Raw genomic sequence first — 6650 nt, forward strand, 5'->3', positions numbered from 1 at the left:
CTTTCTTCCTTCTTCCCTCCCTTCTTTTCTCCCTTCCTTTTTTCCTTCCTCCTTTCCTTCTTTCCCCGACAGGTTCTCTCTCTGTTGCCCAGGCTAAAGAGCAATGACACAATCGTGGCTCTGGAATGGGGCCTGGAATTTTTTTCTTTTCTTTTTTGTTTTCTTTTCTTTCTTTCTTTCTTTCTTTCTTTCTTTCTTTCTTTCTTTCTTTCTTTCTTTCTTTCTTTCTTTCTTTCTTTCTCTCTCTCCTTCCCCCTCCCTCTCCCTCTAGCACACACACTCTCTCTCTCTCTCTCTCTCTCTCTCTCTCTCTCCTTCCCCCTCCCTCTCCCTCTAGCACACACACTCTCCCTCTCTGTCTCTCTCTCATTTTTTGAGATACGGTCTCACTCTGTTGCCCAGGCTGGAGGGCAGTGGCACCATCATAGCTCCTTGTGTCCTTGCCCTTCTGGGCTCCTGGTGCCTGCAGCAGGGACTAAGGTACACACGATGTCACCCAGTGAATTGTTTAACTTCTTGCAGGAACGGGGCCTCAGTATGTTGCCCAGGCTACCCTTGGGCTGAAGCAACCCTTCCACCTGAGCCACCCAAAGTGCTGGGATCACCAGCATGAGCCACTGCACCCAGCCCAATTACCTACTTTCAACTTCAGGGGAAGTCTACACCCAGAGGAGTGATTGCCGGGTCACATGACAATTTCATTTAACTTACTGAGTGACAGTAGCTGTTCCATAGAGTTTTGGGGGGCTTTTTTACATTTCTTTTTAAAAACTAGTAACAGCATCCAGTTATTAGCGGCTTGCAGTATCCGAGCACACGCTACGTGGCAGACACTGAGCCCGTGTCATTGTGTTCCTACGTGAGCCTCTAGGGCACGCAGTATTACCTTCGTTGCACAGATGGGAAAACGGGCTCAGAGAAGTGGAGTGTGCTGCCCAGAGTCACACAGCCAGTGAGTGGTATGAGCCCGGGGTTTGCATCCTCAGCTTTCCAACCGGAAAGCACTTAGCCAAGACTCAGTCTTCTGACTCTCAGCCAGCCACCTTCACCGCCATCCTGCTTCTCAATTTCTCAATTTCTTTTTTTTTCGAGACAGGGTCTTGCTCTGTTACCCAAGCCGGAGTGCAGTGGTGCAATCCCAGCTCACTGCAACCTCCACCTCCCAGGTTCAAACAATTCTCCTGCTTCACCCTCCCAAGTAGCTGGGATTACAGGCACCCACCACCACTCCTGGCCAAGTTTTGTATTTTTAGTAGAGATGGGGTTTCACTAGGTTGACCAGGCTGGTCTCGAACTCCTGACCACAAGTGGTCTGCCCGCCTCGGTCTCTAAAAATGCTGGGATCACAGGTGTGAGCCACTGCACCCACACTGGAGCCTGCTTCTCAATTTCTACGTGACTTCCTGGAGGGACCGAAGGGAGGGAGCCAGAGAAGGCTGCCAAGGCAGCTGCACCCCAGGGAAGAATCTGGAAGGAGGAGTGACCTAGATGGCAGGATGATTTCCAGTGGTCGTCTCAATACACGGATCGGAAGCCGCTATCCTCAGCAAACTAATGCAGGGACAGAAAACCAAACACTGCATGTTCTCACTCATAAGTGGGAGCTGAATGATGAGAACACATGGACACAGGGAGGGGAACAACACACACTGGGACCTGTCGGAGGGCGGAGGAGGGAGGAGGGAGAGCATCAGGAAAAATGGGTGACGGATGCTGAGCTGAATTCCTAGGCGATGAGATGACACACGTTTACCTGCATAACAAACCTACACATCCTGCACACGGACCCCAGAACTTAAAATAAAAGTTGGAGGGAAAAAAATGGTGCAGGCTTCTTTCTCGGACAACAATGCAAGAAAACTAGAAACGAATAAGGTGACTTTTGTAAAATCAACCCAAAACAGATGGGAAATTGTAAATGCTCAATTTTAATTGAAACGGCCATGAGAAGAAATGAAGTGTAGGCCAGGCACGGTGGCCCACACCTGTAATCCCAGCACTTTGGGAGGTCAAGGTGGGCAGATCGCTTAGGCCAGGAGTTCAAAACCAGGCTGGCCAACATGGCGAAAGCCCATTTCTACTAAAAAATTAAAAAAAAAAAAAAATTAACTGGGTGTGGTGGTATGTGCCTGGGTCCCAGCTACTCAGGAGGCTGGGGCAGGTGAATCACTTAAACCTGGGAGGCAGCGGCTGCAGCGAGCCAAGATCCCACCACTGCACTCCAGCCTGGGCAACAGAGTGAGACTCTGTCTCCAAATGAAGCGCACCAGGTGAGAGCCTCCAAGGGTCCTGGGAAGGAGTCAGGGAGGGACATTTTGGAGATCTCTTGGGCTACTTTAGATCCAGTCTTGAGGACTGAATGAGGCATCTTCATACAAATTTCTCTTGTCTTGTGAAAGCCACAGACACGGGACTGCAAGAGCGGACGGCTCGCTGAGCCAGGCTAGGACTCCCAGAGTCAGGTCACTAAAACCCTGGCCTCAGAGTTCAGGTCACTAAAACCCTGCAGCCACTGTACATGGCCTGGTGTCTGCCAATTCCCCCACCCCCCACCATCCCCTTCTCCCTGGGCAGCCACGTTCCCGCACCAGATGGAGCCAAGAACTCCACAGGGGAGGAACTCTGTGGACAAATTTGGAAAACGGCAAACCATCTGCATCCAGAAGATGAGATGGCTTGGTGTTCCTGGGACAAGGTGAGCATCAAGAGTTTGGAATTTTCCAGCAGGAATACGGAGCTGGTCATCCTCAAGCCCTTTCATGCTTCGGCTAGGAAGCCTATTATTATAAATTATGTCAGCAGCTGGGCGCAGTGGCTTATGTCTGTAATCTCAGCACTTTGGGAGGTCGAGGGATCGTTTGAGCTCAAGGGTTTGAGACCAGCCTGGGTAACATGGCAAAACCCTGCCTCTACTTTTATTTTCGTATTGTAAAAATACGAAGCAATTAGCCAAGCATGGTGCTGGATGCCAGAGGTCCCAGATACTCAGAAGCCTGAGGTGGGAGGAACACTTGTGCCCGGGGGCCAAGGGGGAGCAGAGGTTGCAGTGAGCACAGATCGTATCACTGTACTCCAGCCTGGGTGACAAAGTGAGATCCTGTCTCAAAAAAAAAAAAATTATATTGGCAACAATAGCTAACACAGATGGCATAGGCGCACCGTCCCCAGCACTGTGCTGAGAGCTTTGTGTGTGTTACCTAATGTAATCCAAACCACAATACTACATGGTACAGAATGTTTATTTTTATTCATTTTTATTTTTCTTTATTTTATTTTCTTTATTTATTTTTGAGTTGGAATCCCAGGCTGGAGTGCAATGGCACAATCTCAGCTCACTGCAACCTCCGCCTCCTGGGTTCAAGCAATTCTCCTGCCTCAGCCTCCCAAGTAGCTGGGATTACAGGCGCCCCCCCCACCACACCCATCTAATTTTGTATTTTTCATAGAGTAGGGGTTTTACCATGTTGGCCAGGATGGTCTCGAACTCCTGACCTCTTGATCCTCCTGCCTTGGCCTCCCAAAGTGCTGGGATTACAGGCATGAGCCACCTCGCTCAGCCCAGTATTTTTTGTTTTTTTACAGTTATTTTTCCCATTTAGGGTAAGAAGTAACTGAACGGAGGCATGAAGTGGGGTGCAAAGCTGATAAAGTGTGAAGCAACTGTCCAGGGCCAGATATTCCAGGGAAGCCACAGCACTGGGCCCTTTCCAGGAGGGGTGAGACTTCTGGGACCCCTTCCTTTTTCCTTTGCACACTGGCCTCTGGCTGCCCTGGGGCACTAAACACCAGGGGTCTCCTCACAGGGGAATGGCATTCTGTTAGCCTCCAGCCCGCAGCTGGTGACAGCTTCTAGCCCACAGCACTCAACTCCAGCTGGTTATTGATGGCAAAAGATAGGAGAGCAACATCACCCATGTAGGTGCACATGAGGTTAATTACCATATGACCCAGCAATCTCCTTCCTAGGTATAGACCCAAAAAAATTGAAAGTGATGTTCACACCAAAACTTGTACACAAATACTCACAGCAGCACCACTCGCAATAGCCAAAAAGTGGAGACAACCCAAATGCCCATCAGCAGTTAAGTGGATAAAGAAAATGTATAATAGACTATCCACACAATGGAATATTATTCGGCCATGAAAAAGAATAAAGTACTGATCCATGCAACAACCTGAACGAACCTCAAAAACATCATGCTAAGTGAAAGAAGCCAGTCACAAAGGAGCACATATTGTGGGATTCCATTTATAAGAAATGTCCAAATGGAAAAATCCATGGAGACAAAAAGTGGATTAGTGGTTGCCAAGGACTGGAGGGGAAGGGAAGGAAGTGGATGGGGAGATTAAAAGTCTTAATACAACAAATGATGGTGGGACAATTGGATGTCCACAAACAAAAGAATGAAACTAGACCCCTACCTCACACCATTCACAGGAATTAACTCCAAATACATGAATGTTTGTAGCAAGAAAAGAGAAGTAGACAAGAAGAGAGACAAGAAGAGCTTTGGTGCCATCTAGAGCCAGGTTCAAATCCCAGCTCCAGCACTGACTTGGTATGTAACTTTGGGACCTTGGATTCCTCACCAGTCAGAACCCCCAGCCTCACAGGGCTGTTATGAGAATAACATAAAATATGCAAAATATGTTTTAAAAATAAGGAGTAGGCAAAATAACTCATGTGGCACACTTAGCCCAGTCTCTGGCATACAGCTGGTGCTAAACAATGATCATGACAAGAAATACAGCTATTTTATCTTTTTAGAGATGCAGTCTTGTTAGGTTCCCCAGGCTGGTCTGAAAGTCCTGGCACCAAGCCATCCTCTCCCCTAAGACTCCCAAGTAGCTGGTGTTATAGGCACCTGCCACCATATCCAGTAAGCAATCCATTTTTATTATTTAAATCTGAGAGGATGTTGAATAACTTGAAGCCAAACTGATGCTCTGTTGTCTGCTGCTTCTCCCCACTTTCCCCTGTACACTCTCTGTACATCATAGACACTACGGACGCGTTCTTGGATTCCATCGACCTACTCATTATTTTACTGGTTCCTCCTTCTCTTCTCCCTGCTCCTTGAACTCTGAACTCTTTCTGAGAGAGGGGCATTAGCTCATGTGCTTCAGGAGGACAAGTGACCACTCCAATTCTTGTTTCCCTTTGCTGTCAAAGACTACAGGCTGGAATTCTATTTGGGAGTTGTGGCAGACTGTATTTTCCATAAATCGCTGCACCAATGCTTCCCGTTCCTATGTTCTTTTCTCTTTGACATTCCTCCTATCAAGAGTTGGTGTCTGTATTCTCTCTCCTTGAATCTGGACACTCTAATGACTTTGGCAGAACTGGGGCCATGTGAGTTCCAAGTCATATGGTGATAAAAGGTGATGCAGTTCTTCCTGGTTCACTTGGGATGCTTGTTCCTGGTACCCAGATGCCACGATGTGAGGAAACTCTAGTGAACACAAGGAAAGACCACATATAGTTTCTCCAGTGGATAACTCAGAAAGATTTGTCAACAGGCAGTATCGACTCCCAGTTATGTGGGTAAACAAGCCCTCAGATAACTCCAGTCCTCTGCCTTTAGGTCACCCTTGGTCTTTAATCATGGAGCAGGGACAAGCCAGTCTCACTGTCCTGCTCAAAGTCCTACACCGGAAATCCGGGAGAAAAAGAAATTATTATTTAAATTTGGAGTTGGCTGTTTTGCAGGGATGGATAACCGCAGATAACCAAGTCTAACAGATAGAGTTGTTGGTGTCATCACCCTCCCCAAAGACCACTTCCGAATTTTATTCTCTTTTTCTAAACTCTGATGCTCCTCCTCTGGGTGGGCACGTTCTCTCCAGGGCTCTAAAGACGCTGACAGGCTGAAGACCCTCCAAACTTCCAGACGCCGTCATCTCCCAAACCTTCCAATCTGCCCGTAGAAATATCCAGCCGATTTACAGTCAACATATTCAAAGTCAAAATGACTCTCTCCTCTGCTCTTTCATTTCAATGGCAGGTCACATGCCAGTCATTTCCTGTCTCCAGTGAGTCAGATCTCCTCCAACAAAGTCTCAGCACCGCACCCTGCTCTTCCTCAAGACTGGCCCCGCCTTTTTTGTCTCCTTTGTTATTGCAATAGCCTTCTGTTCTAGTTTTTTGAGACAGAGTCTCGCTCTGTCACACAGCTTGGAGAACAGTGACGCAGTCTTGACCCGTTGCCACCTCGACCTCCACAGCTCAAGCGATCCCCCCACCTAAGCCTCCCAAGTAGCCGGGACTACAGGTGCACACTACCACACCTGGCCTTTTGGTTGTTGTTGTATTTTTTTGGTACAAAGAGGGTTTCACTCGTAGAGACAGGTAAAACAAGATAAGTTTCACCTCACCCTTAGGGGAGAGGACAGCTTAATGTCAGGACTTCAAGACCAGACTGGGAAACCTAGCAAGACCCCACCTCTAAAAATATAATAATAAAATAAATGAATTTCTTGTTGTTATCATTGTTTAGTACCAGCTGTATGCCAGAGACTGGGTTAAGTGTGCTACATGTGCTATTTTGGTAGAGACAGGCCCGAGAGATCCTCCTGCCTCGGCCTACCAAAGTGCTGGGATTACAGGCGTGAGCCACCATGCCCAGGCTTCTGGCCCTCTATTTCTGCAT

This window comes from Callithrix jacchus, chromosome 2, assembly GCF_049354715.1.
Source record: "Callithrix jacchus isolate 240 chromosome 2, calJac240_pri, whole genome shotgun sequence".
NCBI lineage: Eukaryota > Metazoa > Chordata > Mammalia > Primates > Cebidae > Callithrix > Callithrix jacchus.